This window comes from Equus caballus, chromosome 30 (assembly GCF_041296265.1).
Source record: "Equus caballus isolate H_3958 breed thoroughbred chromosome 30, TB-T2T, whole genome shotgun sequence".
Taxonomy (NCBI): Eukaryota; Metazoa; Chordata; class Mammalia; order Perissodactyla; family Equidae; genus Equus; species Equus caballus.
In genome coordinates, this window is record NC_091713.1 from 7,924,069 (window position 1) to 7,945,146 (window position 21,078).

General features: G+C 35.1%; 1 pseudogene; it reads right to left on the bottom strand.

Annotated features, from left to right (window-relative positions):
• Positions 1-242: 242 nt before the first annotated feature.
• Positions 243-21,078, bottom strand: part of LOC138921501 (regulator of DNA class I crossover intermediates 1-like) — a 72,376-nt pseudogene continuing 51,540 nt past the window's right edge.

The window sequence follows — 21,078 nt, forward strand, 5'->3', positions numbered from 1 at the left end:
CTAAAACATGCAAATGCACCAAATCTAACAATAAATGTGACAAGAAAGCAAGTAAACATATTTTTAATCCACAAACAGCAGCATATCATAATATAATGAATAATCACCATAAGAATGATAGTAAATTTACATATATATTATTTTCTAAAAACTTGAAGATACTAAAGAAATATCTATGCAAAGAAAATGCATAAATTAATAATATTAAAATGTTTAAAAATAAACCATAAATATATCTTGTGACTACTTCCACCTTGTGCTTAGCTGCATTTTCTCATTGCTTATTATGTTAATGAAATTCTGAACATTAAGTGAAATGCTAAATCTCAGGCTGAGATCTTAACATATTAGCTGTTCTTAAGGATTTCCTGCCCTCCAGTGGTATCTGCCTTAATATTTTCACTGCACCTTTCAACATTACAAAGAGAAGACACATCACTTATACATTTACATTTTGAAATTATATCACGCTCTATGGCAGCATCTAACTTTTCTTTCATTACAGGTTCACTCTCAGTTTGTACCCATGCATCACATCTTGCAACTTGTACAGTGCAATTGCTGCTTTTGTTTTGCACAATGTGTGCTGAATCACACTGAGACTGTGGAAACTGATCTGTCTTATCTTTAAGTGAGAACTGGTGAAAATTCTATTTTGTTTATGAATTTTGGCATTGTTTTTAGCAATCCTATCATGTGGAAGTTTTGCCATCCTTTCTAAATAAAAACTGATAGTTGTTTCTTTGGTTTTGATGGATCTCCTATTTGAATCTTCAATTTGCTGCAATATTTGATCTTCATCTTCAGACAGCTAAAAGAAATTTAGTAATTTTGCTGTAAATGATGCTTTAATTTTAAAAAATCATTCAATGACTTCAAAGCAGACATTCTTAAATTCACATCATGGAAAATTTCAAAATACAGAAGAGACTTTGGCAGGTGGCAAGTCAACCTGGACTTTTGATTTTTAAAAATCATGGAGGTTATGGATTTTTTAAATAACAAGAACAATAATGATAATGACAATCCTTGTATTAAAAATTCAAAAGAAAGGGTCGGCCCTGTAGTGTAGTGGTTAAGTCAGGCGGGCTCCACTTCAGCAGCCCAGGTTCATGGGTTCAGATCCCACGGACCTACACTACTGCCAAGCCATAATGTCTTGGCAACCCATATACAAAATAGAGGAAGACTGGCACAGATGTTAGCTCAGGGCTAATCTTCCTCAGCAAAAAAAAAAAAGAGGAAGATTAACAACCGATGTTAGCTCAGAGAGAATCTTCCTCACCAAAAAAAAAAGAAAGAAAGCAAAAGAGCTAAAAAAGAGAAGGGGAATTTTGTCTCTTATCAGTCTCTATAATCACATGCTACATAATCCCCCTACCCTTTCACACAGAGGAAACGATATACACCACACTCTTCAACCACTTAAAAAGAATGGAGTAGAGGTAATAACTTCGAAAGAAACAGTTGACACATATAACTTGTTCAACTATTCACTCATTGACTTTAGTCAAAAAATATCTATATTGTATCTTTTATGGGTCCAGTCTCATAAAAGAAACAACTTAAGGAGAGTATTGGCTAACAGAAAATCAAATAGACAAAAGGAAAATTAAACAGCAATAAATATCACAACTGTTACACAAAAAGTCAAATTTTAAGTACTTTTAATAGGTTTATATTTCAATTTACTAGCTTGAATTTTTCAACTTCACAAAAAAATTTATCTCTTAATTACTGCACTAACCAAAATATTCTTTTAGTGAAAATCTTATATAAAAGTACTGATTAGTCAAGCTAAAAAAAAAAAAAAAAGGCAGAGTTAACATTAAAAACCAAAATGAGGTATACGTCTCAGTTGTTTGGCACTGAAATAGGAAAAGTAAGCCCAAGAAACAGCATTAAGACTGGCTGCACACAAATTAGAGAAAACAAGCTCAATACATTTGTTTATTCAAGAAACAAGTATTTTTTAGCATCTGCAATGCAAGTGAAGCAGACACAGTTGCTGCCCTCTTAAAGCACACGTTCTCATTGGTGGAAATGGCATTAACCAAATAATCACACGCGTGCATATGTAATGACAGAATGAGAAAAGCACTATGAAAAACAAGCATGAAGGACCTTGAGAGGATAATTGAGGGGCCTAATTTAGATTGAGGAACCAAAGAGGGGCTTTCAGAAGTAGCGACATATTTACGCTAAGACCTAAAGGATGAGCAACAGTAAGGCAGAGGAAACAGGATATATAAATAAATGCCCTGAAGCAGAAGAGAGACTGATAAACTAAGGAAAGTGAAATGTCGTACGTGTGGAGTGTGGTGAGAGAGGGAGAACACCAGAAGTTGAAGATGTAGCCAGACTCTAAAGTAAAATAGAAATCCACTCAGAGGAATAACATGATTCAATTTAAGTTTTCAAAAGATCACGATGACTGCTAACTGGAGAAAAAGTGGAACAAGAGTGGAAAATAGATCTCTTAGGAAACAACCACAATAGTTCAAGAACAAGATGATGGTACCTTAACTAGGGTATTGACACCAGAAGTTGAGGAAGTAGATAAATATGCCAAGTATTTCGGAAGTACAATTGACTGAATGAAGTGATGGAATGAATGGGGTTAAGGAAGGCAGATGAGGCAGAAAGAAATGACAGTTAATTACTAAGTTTCTAGAGTGAGCAATTGAGTGGACAAAAAGGTATCACTAATATAGGAAATATCAATAAAACTGACTTGGGGAGAAAATCAGGGGAATTCAGTTTGAGGAATAAAAATAAGGAGATTTTTGTGAAACATCCAAGAAGAGGTATCCGCTAGGAAACTGGACATCTAAATAAGGATCTGGGCTAAAGTCATAAAGTTGAGAACTGTCATCAACTAGACAGTATATAAGTCATTGGAGCACATAACATCATCTAGAGTTTGGAATGTAGGTTAAGAGAAGAAAAGGATCCTGCAGCAAACCGTAAACACTATGTCATTTACATAGGAGGAAGGGTGGAAGAGAAGTAGACAAAGGCATAAAGTAGCACTCAAAGAGGTATGAAAAAACCAAAAGAGTGTGTTATCATAAAAGCAAAGAGAAGAAAATGTTTCAAAAAAAAAAAGAACATAATTTCTATTAATATTACTAAAAGTTCTTGTAAAATAAAAACTTTAGTGTCCAACGAATTTGACAAAATAGAAATCACTGGGGTCCTTCCTTAGCAAGAGCAGTTCAGATGGAAAGTGAGAGACAAAAGGTGGACGAAATGAATACGGAAGAATTGATGGAGGAGAATTCCATTAAATGTGATTTATGAGAAATGCAGCATTCCCACTCAGAACATAGCATGTCATTCCAATTATTCAGACGACAGTCTTCAGTAACACTTTAGTGTTTTCTTCATATAAGCCTTAAGGTTTTCTTTTTGTATGTATTTTTGGTTGTTTTAGGTTTTCAATTCTTATGAGTGGGTTCTTTTAAAAACTCTTTTAAAAGAAACACAACTTTATCATATACACACACACATATCCTGATAAGATTGGCTTTTGTCAATAATAATGAACACATTCATTTATACTTTAATTTTATATTTCTGTTTACGTTCTTACATTTTTAATATTTTTCATTTTTTGTTTACATTTATATTTCCACTAGTTATTGTCTCAACTATTTGTTTCAGAATGTAAAGGTACACTATGAGATATACAAAGAATTCTAAACTAGTATAGCATATATTAATAAGCAAAAAAAACGAAAAGCATAACTTACCATCTCTGAACTAGAACTGAAACAACTATCTGTGGGCCTTGGAGAGTAACTGGTAGACCAACTACTCTGTGAAGTCTCAAGATCTGAAAACGAACATTTAACTCATGAAGAATGGTATTTATTAATACTCTACTAAATATATACACAGGCAGCAGATATCAGCTGGTAACATAAGTTTAGCTAACATACTGCAGAGCATTTTAAAAGTGTGCCAAAACTAGTTAAAACTTGAGAAACTCCGCATCTTGAATTTCTGACAGAGTATTACGGGTTTATTCTACACTTAAAAGTTTTTCATCTACAAGTAAAATAAGGGTACATAAGGCAAGAAAGGAGAACAGAGAAAATTCAATTGATTTTTTCTAATATACGAACAATGTTTTATGAACAAATAATTTAAATAATAATTTAAAGTGTCAACCTACAGGAAGGAGGAATAAGGCAATTTATTAAGTCCAAAAGCACCAGATATTTGCTAATCTAATAAACGAAGCTTCCTTGTACAATAAAAGCTGTATTTAAAAAATCAACTCAAAGCATCCAGTCCGATATTCTTTCATTATGTGCTTAATGTGTTCTCTTATGATAGCAAGTAAAGTTTAAAAATAGGCCTGAGAAGTAGGTCATGACTCCTCACAATGCATAAATACTGTAGACCAAGAGGGACGTGCATTCACACTAAAGTAGCAACAAAAACAACAAAAAGTACCTGCCACCAAATCTAACAAGAGACATGCAGAATCTACTTGAGGAAAACTTTAAAGTGCTTAAAGGTGTTCTAAACAACTATTAAAGATACAAAATTAGGCTGAATTAACAAAAAGACATCCCTTGTTCTTAGATAGGTCTACTCAACATCATTAGTATGATAATCCACACTAAATCAATATATACACTTAGCATTTTCCTTATAAAACTAAAATATTTCTTTGGAGCTACACAAGTTGATTTTAAAGTTTATATAAAAAATAATCAAAATTAGCCAGAAAAATTCTTTAAAAAGTACAAAGGGAGGTGTAACTGTTTTAGAAATTAAGCATACTATAAAGCACTTACCATAAAAATAGTACAGTATTAGCACACAAAGATTAGGAAAGACCAGTAGAACAGTAAAGAAAGCCCAGCACATATGAAAAGTTAGTACATAAAAAAGGTGGTATCACAAATGCCTAGGGAAAAGATGCATTTTAAAAACCTGAATCAATACACATCTCACACCTTAAATCACAATAAACTCTAAATGGATTAAAGATTTAAGTGTAAAAATATAAAATCATACTAACGCTAGAAGAAAACATTAAGTGAATTCATTTAACCTGGGAGTGTAGAGTCTTTCTAATTAAATCCAGAAGTATAAAAGAAAAGATGAATAAAATCAACCACATAAAAAAATACATTAATCCTTTGGCAAAGCAGGAGATATCATAAGCAAAGTCAAAACAAATCTAAAACCAATAATAAACTAGGAGGAAATATTTGTGACATATCACAAAGACCTAAATCTCTTTAATATATAAAGAGTTCTTAAATATCAAGAAAAAAATACCAAAAATTCAATTGGTCAAAAGACATGAATGGAGACTTTAAAGAAAAAGAAATGAAAACAGACATTAAATATTTTTAAAAGACGCTCAACTTCACTTACAGAAAAAGAAAAGCAAACTTAAACTGCCATCTATCCGTCTGTCTACCTATCTATTTTTATAAAACTCACAAAAATTCCCAAGTTTGAACACAATCCCTATTGGTGAGGCTGTGGAATAAAAAGGCACATTTCTGGTGAGATTGCCAAATGATGCAACAGGGAATTTGGTAATATCTATCAAAATTGAATTTTGGCAATAATAACTACACAAAAAAACAATGTATCTCCCCTTTGACACAGCAATGCTACTCCTAGAAATTACCCTGAAAATGTACCTCCATAATTAAGAAACATATACACAAAGTTGTTCACCAAGCATTGTTTATAAGAACACAATACTGGAAACAAGCCAAATGTCCACCAACAGGGCATGACTGAATAAACTATAGCCCATCCACATAATAGATTACCAAATTGTCATAAATAAGGGATGAAGAAATGTCTAGTACTAAGATGGAGAAATCTATAAGAAACTTACTAAATAAATGAATCCATTTAATTCATCTATAAAATATCCTATATTACACAAAATATCCTATACTACATTTAAGTGAGAAAAGTGGAGAACTAAGACTCATGTGAATATGTGTGTTTATATATTCTTAGGCTTTATTTTGAAGAAGAACAGAACACAACAAAACATAGTAAAATGATAAACCATAAACCAATAAAAAAGTTACTCATATGAGGCAAAAGGAAATAGGGCAGACAAGATAGGATAGAAACCAGACTACTGGTTTACACTTCAAAAATTTAAATTAAATCCAAAAGAAAAAAGTTGATAAAGATTTCTAGGTATCCTAGCAAAGTAGATATCCGAAAGAATCATTCTATCACAGAATATCTAAAAAGTACCACAAACTATTTTTCATAAAAAGACAGTATAGACTAAAATGACCACTCAAATATGAAGTATTTGCTACACACAGCCTACAAGCAATTAGAATCTAGTATATATATATGAAAGATATATAGGATATATACATATATATCTACACATGGAAAAGATATATCCTATAAGGAAAGCCAAACTTTCTAAAAGAAATATGACCAATAGACATGAAAGATATTTCACAGATAAACAGGGGTGGCAAATCAACCTAATTAATAATGGGAAATATAAATTAAAATTACAATGAAATACCAGATTCCAACAATGATAAAAAGCTGATCCAGTGTTAGTGAGAATATGGAACAACTAAGAGTCTTAGCTCCTGCAAGTGGGAGTTTAAACTGGCACAACTACTTTATAAAACAATTTTGTATTACCTAGAATAGATGAAGATGCGCATAACATTTGAACTAGCCAATTCTACTCCTTGACTCATATTCAAGAGAAATTTTTTATACATGTGTCCCAGGAGAAATGTCAAGAATTGTCCAAGTAGCATTGTTTATTATAGCAAAATATTCAAAACAATCTAAATAACCAATGCCAGAAAATGTATAAATTGAGGTACATTCACACAACAGAAGGTTGCATAGCAGTAAATAAATAATGAAGTATATTAGAGTCACAAATATCAGAGTGGGTGAACAAAGAAAAGCAAGTTGCAGCAAAATATATAGCATTTGCCTCAATCTGTGAACAGTTCAAAACCAAGCAATGTAAAAGTCTATGTGTGATACCATAAAAACAAATTCAGGATAATAGTTACCTCTAGGGGGCAGGATAGGAAATGCAATTGAGAAGATCTTCAAATGTACTGATTACGTATTATTTCTTAAGCTACAAAGTGAGTACAAGGGTATCTATTTTACTATTATTCGCTAAAATGTACATATATGTTACATATATTCATCATGTATAACACATTTTATAAAAGATAAAAGTAGTTTTGAAGACAATTGCATTACTAGTATATTCTAAGATATCTAGGAAACATATTTGCTGGAAAAAAACTAAAAAAAAAGCACTCAAAACAATTTCCACTTAAATGTTAGTTTTTTTAAAAGAAAAAAATTCACTTATACTGACAGACTTTCTTAGTAGAGGTTGGCCTGCCTTTTAAAGAACACGTTCCTCCTTTTTCCATCAGAATCTAAAAGAAAAATAAAATTTAAGAACTCCTAAGTATACACAATAATATCCACTTATAGCTCCCTTTTCACCCCACCAAATCATTTTACAGTACTCTTCCTTCATATTACTTTAATTCCACAAAGATAATTTTAAACTCCCAAAGAAAAATTTGCCTATGACAAACAATAAAACAAAACAAAATTGAAATTCATTTAGAAACAGCAAGCAACAGAAGAGACACTTGATAAGAAATGAATTGACAAAAAAGAAAGGATTCAGGTAATCATAACAAATGCAGCTGAAAAAAGGAAAAGATACTAAAGCAATTTGGAGATTTATTCTGTTTTTCTTTTTCTAATTTGTTAAGTTGGATATCAGTTCATTTATTTTCAGGTTTTTTAAATAGTAAAAGCTCTTAGAGGTGTCAATTTTCTACAGAACACACCATTGGTTTTGGTTTTCATCAATTTCTATGTAATTTGTAATTTATTTTCATTTCCTTTTCTTTTTTTCTTTTTCAAAACCAGAGTGTTTCTTAATTTTCAAGAAGATAAGGGAGGTTAAGCAACTTCTTTTCCTCTTCTTTAGTTCTAATTTAATGAATTTTTTATTAGAGAATATGGCTATGAATCTCTCCTTAGATAAATCTCTTAGACTTTCTTTGTGGCTTACTACATGAATTAGGTTTGCAAATATAGTAGGGACTTATAGAAAACATATATTCTCTGTTGGTGGGATATACAGTTTTTAATAGACAGATAGGTAGCATAAAGGAGAAACCATCTAGTTGTTCACCAAATATGTTTCCCTTTCCTTGTAAGCATACAGCTAAAACACATTTCCTACCCTCCCCTGGAGTTGGTTTGGACACGTGATTTAAGTTCTGGTCATGGGCAAAGTGGTGTACACCACTGCCAGTGCTGGCCCATAAAAATTTTCTCCACAATCCTCCACTTCCTTTTCCCTTCCGCTATACCCAGTATCAACAAGTTGGAAACCTACCAGTTGAAGATACCAGAGTCCCTACCAGCTTGGAGCCCTGAATAACTTTGTCGAGCAAAGCCTCTTTTCTAACCTCACTATTTAATCATTTAAAAAGCCTTGTACATTCAACTCTTAGAATATTCAAGCCCCAAACCTGCACCAGTAAGACACAAGCTGAGAAAGCTATATAGACCCCCAAGACAGGCAAACACTCCAATATCCACTTCAGATCTGTTGATAGAGGATAACAGACAAATAAAATGGTCCCAAAGAGAAGAAACTAAATTATTTAAGGAATTTCCCCATCCTCTAGGATAGCAAGATTTTCACACAATGTCTGCCCAGCAGGATTTCATGATCGGTATGGATCAGTAACTCTGTATCACCTCTTCTTCTCCTTTCTGAATGGGCTTTTCATTGAATTTTTACTCTCCTTGTTCCAATAATATATATTTTATTTATATATATCTTGCCATCTTTTTATTTTTAACCTCTATTATTATGTTCTACATGTTTCTTGGAAAACTATAAAGATTATTTTTTTCTTCTCCATTTGATATTCTTGGAATCTTGTTAAGAAAAATCAACCTCTTTATATTTCATATATTAATTGCTAAGCAGGTTTCATTCCTTACATTTTACCTTTCCCATTTATCTAAACGTTATTTCATTCTTTCCCATCTTGATCAGGTTTCCTAGTGTGGCATCCCCACTCCCTTGAATTCTGAATATCTTCTACGTGTCTTTATTTCTCTAGTGATTACCTTCCCATTGGTAACAACCATAATTTAAATCTTATTCCTCTACTACTTTAAAATTAAATAAGTTCCAGTTCAAGATGGCAATGTAGGAGGATCCTGAACTCACCTCCTCCCACAGACACACCAAATCTACAGCTACATACAGAACAACTTCCTCTGAAAGAAACCCCAAAACAAGCTCAGAGACTCCTATACATCAGGGGAATGAGAAAAAACCCACAGTCAAATGGGTAGGAGAGGCCGAGACACAATCTTACATAAACCCCACCCTGGGCATGGTGATCCACAACCAGGAGGGAACCCACAACTCTGAGCTTCTCCCCAAGGAGTGAATGGCTTGACCCTCATATCTGGTACTTGAACTTTTAAGACCTTCACCAAAGAGATAAGCCCCCAAAACGTCAAGTTGTGAAAGCCAACAGGGCTTGTGTCCATGAGACCCACAAGGCTACACGGAACTGAAAAACAGTTCCTAAAGGGCTCGCACAGGCTCACCATGCTGCACCCCAGGGCCTAGAGCAGAGGCAGCTCACTGACTATCCAGTCTTTCTGTGAAACAAGCCTATTAGCTTATCCTCATAGCTGCAAACTAAGAGTCAGGCTTCTAATTAAACTCACATCTAAGGGCTGACTGTAATCCTCTCCAGTGAACTCGGAGGCTGGGTACCATCTTTCCACTCTCCCGCTGCCTCGCTCATGGTCACCAGTACCTTGCAGAATGGAGCTTACATTGGAGGGTCCCACAGGACTGTAACAAATGGAGAAAGAGTTCCTAACTGGCTACCCTCCAGGGCAAAGCAAAGAGACTGTAGATTGAATCGCACCCCAATCCTTCTGTGAGAGAAGCCTATTTGCTTATCCTAAATCTTTGGCCTAAGGAGCAGGCTTCTAATTTAACACACATCTACAGGCCTACTGAAATATTCTCCTAAGACCATAGAGCCCAGCGGGCACCATCTTCACAGTCCAACTCTGCCTTGCTCCAAGTCACCAGTATCTCCCAGTAAAGACCTTGTGCACATTGTCTGGAGGCCCAGTTTTCGCAGCTGCCACCCATGGGATGCCCCTTGATCAGCTGGCTCTGGTAGCCAACAAGGCTTTGAAGGGGATCAGAATTGGCCATCTGAGCCAGCCCTGATGGCCTAGTGGTTGAAGTTCGTGTGTTCCACTTTGGTGGTCTGGGTTTGGTTCCCGGGCATGGAACCACATGGCTCGTCTGTCAGCAGCCATGCTGTGGCGGCAGACCACATAGAAGAACTAAGACTTACAACTAGAATATACAACCATGCACTGAGGCTTTGGGGAGGGGAAAAAAAATGAAAGAGAGAGGAAGATTGGCAATAGATGTTAGCTCAGGGCAAATAAAAAAAAAAAAAAAGAATTTGCCACCCCAAAATGTGTCTCTTTGCCTTGATTATTTTAAGGACAAAAGAGTCTTTGACTCTTTGAAAGAAATTCTGACCTTCCCCCTAACTGCCTAAAAGAATTTAAGATAAAAGGGCCTGTCCCAGGAAGGAGATATCACCATAGATAATTCTAGGTGTGGTAGACAGAAAGACATCTAGCAAGGGCCGTTTTATCAAAAGATCTCTTTCAGTTTCCATTGTCTACAGATGGCCCAGCAAACACTTGTTTATCAAACATTTGCATTTCCATCGTCATGTAAATTGCCTTCCTCTCCTTTGAAGTCCCAAACCACTACCCCCAATATCCTCCTTTATCTTTAGCTGAAGATGGTATTCAGGTGGCAATTTCAGCCACTCCAGCAAGATTTTCCTGGGTTTCTCCCATGTACATATGTTATCAAACTTTGATTTTCTCCTCTTATTCTGTCTCATGTCAATTTAATTCTTAGACCAGCCAGAAGGACCCAGAGGGTAGAGGAATTGTTTTCCTCCCCTACAGTTTACGTTCACAGGTCCCACAGGACTATAATGAACAAAGAAAGAGTTCCTAACCAGCTACCGGTCCAGGGCACAGCAGTGAGGCAGCAGACTGAAATGCCCGTCTTTCTGTGAAAGAAGCCTATTAGCTTATCTTCATACCTGTGGCCTGAGGGACAAGCTTCTAACTAAGCACAGACCTAGGGGCTAACTGCAATCCTCTCCAGAGACCAGGAAGCCCAATGGTTACCATCTTCACACTCTCCATCTGTCCCACCCTAGGTTGCTAATGTCTCCAAGAAAGGAGATTGTGCACATATCTAGCACCAGGGTTTCTGTGTCAGCTGCCCAAAAGACACATCCCTTGATAGCCTGGCTCTGGTGGCCAGCAGGGCTTGTGTTCATAGATTCAACAGGATGTCAGCAAACAAACAGTTCTTATATGGCTATCACACCAGGGCTCAGTGCAGACGAGCACACAGAAATGCTCATGTCAAAGTCTTCCCATGAATGAGGTATATTTACATACTTCAAAAGCTGCTGCATCAGGGTCCAGTTTCCAATTAGACTGAATCTAGATGTTGACTGAGATCTTCCCTATTGGGACACCGGCAGGTTTTTGCACACCCTCAAATACTGGGAGCCACTAAAAATAAAGTAGACTGCTTGAACAACCACAAAGGTTTGAGAGACAACCAAGAGCTACAGCAGGGTTGAAACATAAGGTTCATCTCCTGCACGAGGCCACTTCTTCAAGACTAGAGAGGTGGCTGTTTTACAGAATGCATGGAAACCAACACAGAGAATCAAGGAAAATAAAGAAACAGAAGATGACATTCCATATGAAAGAACAAGATAAAGCCTCAGAAAAAGACCTTCATGAAATAAGTGATTTACCTGATAAAGAGTTCAAATTAGCCATCATAAAGATGCTCACCAAGGTCAGGAGAAAAATACACGAACAAAGGGAGAATTTCAACAAAGAGAACATAGCGTAGAACGTATAAGAAAAACACCAAAAATAAATCACAGAGCTGAAAAATACAATAGAAAGGTACAAAAGAAGACTAGATGAAGCCAAAGAAAGGATCAGTGAACAAAAAGACAGGGTAGTGGAATTTACCCAATCAGAGGAGCAAAAAGAAAAAGGAATGAAAAAGAATGAAGATAGCACAAGGAACTTATTGACAACATCAAGTGGACCAATATTTGTATTATAGGGGTCCCAAAAGAAGAAAGGGGCAGAAAATTTATCTAGAGAAATTATGACTGAAACTTCCCTAACGTGGGGAAAGAAACAGACATCCGGATCCAGGAAGCCCAGAGAGTTCCAAATGAGATGAACTCAAAGAGACCTCACCAAGACACATTATAATTAAGTTATCAAAAGTTAAAGACGAGGAAAGAATCTTAAAAACAGCAAGATAAAAACAACTTGTTACATCCAAGGAAACCCTCATAAGACTATTAGCAGATCTTAAGCAGAAACTTTGCAGGCCAGAAGGGAGTGGCACAACATATTCAAAGTGCTGGAAGAAAAAAACTGCTAGTCAAGAATACCCTACCCAGCAAAGCTGTCCTTCAGAATAGAAGGATAGATAAAAACTTTTCCAGACAACCAAAAGCTAAAAGAGTTTATCATCACTAGACTGGCCTTACAAGAAATGCTAAAGGGACTTTCAGCTAAACCGAGAGGGCCCTAAATCAGTAACAGGAAAACATATAAAATTATAAATCTTACTGGCAAAGGTAACTATATAGTAAAATTCAGAATAATCTAATGTTGTAGGTGATGGGTTAATCACTTATAAAGCTAGTATGAAGGTTAAAAGACAAAAGTACTAAAAATAACAACTACAATGATTTGTTAATAAATACACAAGATAAAAAGATATAAGTTGTGACATCAAAAACATAAAACTTGAGAGGGCAGTAAAAATTTAGATCTTTAGAATGCATTCAAACTTAAGTTTTTAAGAACTTAGAATGTTATAAGTTGTTTTACATAAGCCTCATGGTAACACAAAGAAAAAACCTACAGTAGATACACAAAAGATAAAGAAAAAGGAATCCTAAGCACACCATTACAGAAAATCACAAAGAAAGAAAAAAAGAAAAAACAAAGGAATTACAAAACAGTCAGAAAAAAATGAACAAAATGGCAAGTCCACACCTATTAATAATTACTTTAAATGTAAATGGACTAAATTCTCCACTCAAAATATATGGAGTGGCTAAATAGACTGAAAAAACAAGATCCATCTATATGCTGCCTATAAGAAACTCACTTCAGAGGTAAGGACACACACAGTCTGAAAGTAAAGGGACAGAAAAAGATATTCCATGCAAATGAAAACCAAAAAAAACCTGGCATAGCTATACATATATCACACAAAATAGACTTTAATACAAAGAGACTTAGAGACAAAGAGAGTAATAAGAGACAAAGAAGGTCATTATATAGTCATGCACCACATAAAAACGTTTCACTCAACAACAGACTGTGTATACAACAGTGATCCTTTAAGAAAAGTAACATATAGTCTAGGTGTGTAGCAGGCTATACCATTGAGGTTTGTGTAAGTACTGTAAGAGAGGAAGAAATTTTCCTCTACTCTTCTAGGTTTTTCTGGCTGATCTAAAAATTAAATTGACACGAGGCAAATTAACAGGAGAAAAACAAAAGTTTAATAACATATACACATGTGAGAAACACAATAAAACCAAGTAACTAGCCAAAGCCTTCACCTTAAATATCATCTTCAGGTAAAGACAAAATAAGATGTTGGAGATGAAGAGAGTCAGGGACTTCAAAGGGAAAGAAGACAATTCACAGGTAAGTGAAAAGGAGCAAATGCTTAGAAAACAAGTGTTTGGCCAGAGAAACAGAAAAACACAGAAGGGAGTCCAAAAATCAGGCTTTTCTAGGTGCCTTCCTGTCTATCACCTAGTTCATGTTATGCTAAGGTGATAGCTTGCTTCCTGAGACAGCTCTTTTTAATCTGAATTCTTTTAGGCAGTTAAGGGGTAGGTTACAAGACAAACTTTCTAAGTCTTTTTTTCTCAAAAATAGTCAGCATAAAACAATCCTCATGTTAAAGAGACACATTTTGGGATGGCAAATTTTGTTCCCCTTTAGTATGCTCTATGAGGTTCTCACAATGATGAAATTGCCTACTGATGTATTTCTCAGAATGTATCCTGTCATTAAGCAATGCATGACTGCATAATAAAAAAGGGGTGAATCCAACAAAAGGATATGACATTTGTAAATATTTATGCACTCAACACAGGAACACCAAAATAAATAAAACAAATATTAACAGACCTAAAGAGAGAATATATACAACAATACAACAGTAGGGGACTTTAATACCCCGCTTTCATCAAAGGATAGATCATCCAGTCAGAAAATCAATAAAAACATATTGGCCTTACATGGCACTTTAGACCAGATAGACCAAACATACATACACAGAACATTCCATCCACAAGCAACAGAATACACATTCTTCTCAAGCACACAAGGGACATTCTCCAGGATAGGCCATATCTTAGGCCACAAAACAAATCTTAATAAATTTAAGAAGACTGAAATCACATTAAACATGTTTTCTAACTGCAGTGACGTGAAACTCAAAATCAATTACAAGAAGAAAACTGGAAAATTCACAAATATGTGGATATTAAATAACATGCTCCTGAACAACTAATGGGTCAAAGAAGAATCAAAAAAGAAATTAAAAAATATCTTGAGACAAATGAAAATGGAAATTCAACATACCAAAACTTATGGGATGCAACAAGAGCAGTTCTAAGATGGAAGTTCCTGGTGATAAATGCCCACATTAAGAAACAAGAAAGATCTCAAATAAACAACACAGCTTTACACCTCAAGGAACAAGAAAATGAACAAACTGAACCTAGTTAGTAAAAGACGGAAATAACAAAGATCAGAGTGAAAATAAATGAAATAGACACTAAAAGACACTAGAAAAGATCAATGAAACTAAGAGCTGGTTTTTTGAAAAGACAAACAAAATTGTCAAACCATTAGCTAGACTTAACAAGAAAAAAGAGAGAGGACTCAAATAAATAAAATCAGAAATGAAAGAAAAGCCATTACAACTGATATCACAGAAATAAAAAGCATCATAAGACACCATTATGATTAATTATACAACAACAAACTGGACAATCTAGAAGAAAAAGATAAATTTCTAGAAACATACGACCTACCAAGACTAATTCATGAAGCAATAGAAAATATGAATAGACTTATTACTAGTAAAGATATCAAACCAGTAATCAAAAACTTCCCAATGTCAAAACTCCAGGACCAATGGCTTCCACTGGTGAATGCTGCCAAACATTCAAAGAAGAATTAATACCTATCCTTCTCAAACTATTTCAAAAAAGAGAAGAGGAGACAACTCTTCCAAACTCCTTTTATGAGGCCAGCATTACCCCGATATCCAAACTAGTCAAGGACACCACAAGAAAAGAAAATCACAGGACAATATCCCTGATGAACATACATACAAAAATCCTCAATAAAACATTAACACTTCAATCTAGGTGAATGGCACTATCCCATCAACTACCCATTTACCCAAATAATAAATCCAGGTCTCCTTCAATGTTTTCCTTCTCCCTTAACTAATCAACAACAACTATCAAATCAAGATCTTCTAAATCTTTGTGATAGCTCTTCCCTCATTTCCATCCTTACTTACACTGCTCAACTTCAAGCCCTCATTATTTTTTGCCCTGCCTTGAGTCATGCCACTTCTCAAATCTCTCATTGTTGCTAGAGTCAACTTTTTAATACTCAGATGTCATCAAACTCCTCTACTAAAATTTTTTCAGTGGCTCTGTTTGGTGACAGAAAATAAAACTGGTATATGTCATGTAAAGTCTTTTATGACCTAGCCCTTTATATTGTCTAGAATTATCTTTTGCCATTCCGCCATCGCTTGTAATTTACACTATAGTAGTACCAATAACAACAACTGGAATGAAGTTACTTTGCAGCTTCTAAAATAAGCTATACTCTCTCACTTGTTAGTTTCTATCTATGTTGCTTCTTCATAGTATGAAGGCAGTTTGTCCATTTGGTAAACTTATTAATTGATATCCAGATCAAAAGTTTTCTCCTCTATTACATCTTCCTCCTGACTAGCCATGAAACTTAGAATTATTTTTTACTTGTCTCCCACTGCCCTTTGTACAAACCCCAATTGGAGCAATTTATCTAAATGTATTATATTTTTTTCTGTTTCTGTCTAGACCATAGCTTCCTAAAAACAGGTCCCATGTCCCTTCATCTCTGTACCTTGCAGAGTCTAGTGCATAACACAATATAAGCTTCATAAGAACAAAAACTCTTTCTTCACCACTGAATCTTCAGTGTTTAGCATATAGGAGAACGACAATAAATTCTATTAAATGAATTCATGATATGTACTCAATGTACATACTGAAGACAAAAAGACAAAACAATTAATATAGTTGAAAATATACAGTCAGATAAGACAAAAGTTTGAATCCTGGCTCAAATGTGTAACTGTGAACAAGTTATTTAATCTTTCTGAACTTGAGTCTCTTTTGCTGTGAAGAGCTTACAGGATCCGGCTCTTGTAGATTAGAACTAAGTGAAACAGAAACTAGTGACCTACTCAACAAGGAATTCAAGCAAAATATCATGAGGATGCTCACAGATATGTGGAGAAGAATGGATGAACACAGTGAGCACATCAGCAAAGACTTGGAAGATATAAAAAAAAAACAATCAGAAATGAAGAATACAATACTCAAAATGAGAAATTCACTCGAGGGACTCAATAACAGAGTAGAGGAAGGAGAAGAATGGATCAGCGAACTAGATGAAAGACTAGAGGAAATCACCGAAGCAGAACAGAAAAGAGAAAAAAGAATTAGACAGAATGAGAAGAGAGTAAGGGAACTCTGGGACAATATCAAGCATGCTAACATTCGGATTATAGGGGTCCCAGAAGGAGAAGAGAGAGACAAAGGGACAGAAAGTTTATTTGTAGAAATAATAGAGGAAAATTTTCCTAACCTGAGGAAGGAAACAGACATCCAACTTCAGGAAGCACAGAGAGCTCCAAACAAGAGAAGCCCAAAGAGGCCCACACCAAGACATATTATAATCAAAATGTCTAAAATTAAAGACAAAGAGAGAATCCTAACAGCAGCAAGAGAAAGGCCGCAAGTGCCATATAAAGGGAAGCCCATCAGACTATCAGTGGACTTCTCAGTCGAGACCCTACAGGCAAGAAGAGAATAGCACGACATATTTAAAGGCTAAACGGAAAAAAACCTACAACCAAGAATACTCTATCCATCAAGGTTGTCATTCAGAATGGAAGGAGAGATAAACAGCTTCCCAGACAAGCAAAAATTAAAGGAGTTTATCACCAAGAAACCAGTTCTGCAAGAAATGCTGAAGGGACTTATTTAAGCGGGAAAGCAATAACCACAAATAGAGATAAAAAAAAATTATCAAAAAAACCCAAAACAACAACAACAAAAGACAGGCAATAAAATCACTAGTAAGGTAAAAGGACAGTAAAGGCAGCAGATCAACTACCTGTGAAGATAATATGAAGGTTAAAAGACAAATGTACTAAAATCACCTATTTCAATGATAAGAGGGTAATAGATAGACACACACTAAACACAAGACTATATATAATGTGAAAAACATAATGTGGGAGGAGGGGAGTGAAAAAGTAGAGCTTTTAGAAAGAGGTCAAGCTAAAGAGTCTATCTACTCAATATAGACTGTTACATGCACAGTATATTAAATAGGATCCTCATGGTAACCACAAACCAGAAACCTATAACAAGCAGGACAAAAAGTAAGACAAAAGAAATCAAACATATTACTAAAGATAACCATCAAACCACAAGGGAAGAGAGCAAGAGAAAAAGAAAGGAACTGAGAAGAACTACTAAAACACCCAAAAAAAGAAAAAGTGACAAAATGGCAATAAATACATATTTATCAATAACTACTTTAAATGTCAATGGACTAAATGCTCCAATCAAATGCCATAGGGTGGCCAACTGGATAAAAAAACAAGATCCATGTATATGCTGCATACAAGAGACACACTTCAGACCTACAGACACTCACAAACTGAAAGTGAAAGGATGGAAAAAGATATTCCATGCAAATGGCAAAGAAAAGACAGCAGGGGTAGCAATACTTATATCAGACAAAATAGACTTTAAATCAAAAACTGTAATAAGAGACAAAGACGGGCACTACATAAAGATAAAGGGAACAATCCAACAAGAAAATATAACACTTGTAAATATCTACGCACCCAACATAGGAGCACCTAAATATATAAAGCAACTATTAACAGACATAAGAGGAGAAATAGACAGTAACACAATAATAGTAGGGGACTTTAACACTCCACTTACACCAATGGATAGATCATCCAAACAGAAGATCAATAAGGAAACACTCGCCTTAAAGGACACATTAGACCAGATGGACTTAGTAGATATATACAGAACATTCCATCCAAAAACCACAGAGTACACATTCTTTTCAAATGCCCATGGAACATTCTCCAGGACTGATCACATATTAGGCCACAAAACAAGTCTCAATAAATTTAAGAAGATCGAAATAATACCGTGCATCTTTTCTGACCACAAAGGTATGAAACTGGAAATCAACTACAGAAAGAAAACCAGAAAAGCCACAAAAATGTGGAGATTGAACAAAACGCTACTGAACAATGATTGGGTCAATGAAGAAATCAAAGAAGATATCAAAAAATTCCTGGGGACAAATGAAAATGAAAACATGACACGCCAAAATCTGTGGGATACAGCAAAAGCGGTTCTACAAGGGAAGTTTATAGCAATTCAGGCCTACCTCAACAAAGAAGAAAAATCCCAAATAGACAATCTAAAAGCATACCTAAAGGTACTGGGAAAAGAACAACAAACAAAGCCCAAAATCAGAAGGAAGGAAATAATAAAAATCAGAGCAGAAATAAATGAAATAGAGACTAAGAAAACAATAGAAAAAATTAATGAAACCAAGAGCTGGTTCTTCGAAAAGATAAACAAAATGGACAAACCCTTAGCTAGACTCACCAAGAAAAAAAGAGAGAAGGCTCAAATAAATAAAATCAGAAATGAAAGAGCAGAGATTACAACGGACACCTCAGAAATACAAAAGATAATAAGAGAATACTATGAAAAGCTATACGCCAACAAATTGGATAATCTAGAAGAAATGGATAAATTCTTAGAAACATACAACCTTCCAAAACTGGACCAAGAAGATGTAGAAAATTTGAATAGACCGATCGCCAGTAAGGAGATCGAAACAGCAATCAAAAACCTCCCAAAAAATAAAAGTCCAGGACCAGATGGCTTCCCTGGTGAATTCTACCAAACACTCAAAGAAGAGTTAATACCTATCCTTCTCAAACTCTTCCAAAAAATTGAAGAGGAGGAGAGGCTTCCTAACTCCTTCTACGAAGCAAACATTATCCTGATACCAAAACCAGACAAGGACAACACAAAAAAAGAAAATTACAGGCCAATATCACTGATGACCATCGAGGCAAAAATCCTCAACAAAATACTAGCATATCGAATACAACGATACATTAAAAAGATCATACATCATGATTAAGTGGGATTCATTCCGGGGATGCAGGGATGGTTTAACATCTGCAAATCTAACAACGTGATACACCACATTAACAAAATGAAGAATAAAAATCACATGATCATCTCAACAGATGCAGAGAAAGCATTTGACAAGATACAGCATCCATTTATGATAAAAACTCTAAATAAAATGGGTATAGAATACCTCAACATAATAAAGGCCATATATGACAAACCCACAGCAAATATCATTTTCAATGGAGAAAAACTGAAAGCTATCCCTCTAAGAACAGGAACCAGACAAGGATGCCCGCTGTCACCACTCTTATTTAACATAGTATTGGAAGTCCTAGCCAGAGCAATCAGGCAAGAAAAAGAAATACAAGGGATCCACATTGGAAAAGAAGAAGTGGAACTGTCACTCTTTGCAGACGACATGATTTTATATCTAGAAAACCCTAAAGAGTCCACTAAAAAACTTTCAGAAATAATAAAGGAATATAGTCAAGTTGCGGGATATAAAATCAATGTACAAAACTCAGTTGCGTTTCTATACACTAACAACGAAGTAGCAAAAAGAGAAATTCAGAATACAATCCCATTTACAATTGCAACAAAAAGAATAAAATACCTATGAATAAACTTAACCAAAGAGGTGAAAGATCTCTACACCGAAAACTATAAAACGTTGAAAGAAATCGAAGAAGACACAAAGAAATGGAAAGATAGTCCGTGCTCTTGGATTGGAAGAATTAACATCGTTAAAATGTCCATACTTCCTAAAGCAATCTATAGATTCAACACAATCCCTATCAAAGTTCCAACAACATTTTTTACAAAAATAGAACAAAGAATCCTACAAGTTATATGGAACAACAAAAGACCCCGAATAGCCACAGGATTCCTGAGAAAAAAGAACAAAGCTGGAGGTATCACACTCCCTGATTTCAAATTGTACTACAAAGCCATAGTAACCAAAACAGCATGGTACTGGCACAAAAACAGACACACAGATCAATGGAACAAAATTGAGAGCCCAGAAGTAAACCCACACATTTATGGACAGCTAATATTCGACAAGGGAGCCAAGAGCATACAATGGAGAAAGGAGAGTCTCTTCAATAAATGGTGTTGGGAAAACTGGACAGCCACATGCAAAAGAATGAAAGTACACCATTCCCTTACACCATGCACAAAAATCAACTCAAAATGGATTAAAGACTTGAATGTAAGACCCGAAACCATGAGACTTCTAGAAGAAAACATAGGCTGTATGCTCTATGACATTGGTCTGAGCAGCATATTTTCAAGTCCCATGTCTGACCGGGCAAGGGAAACAAAAGAAAAAATGAACAAA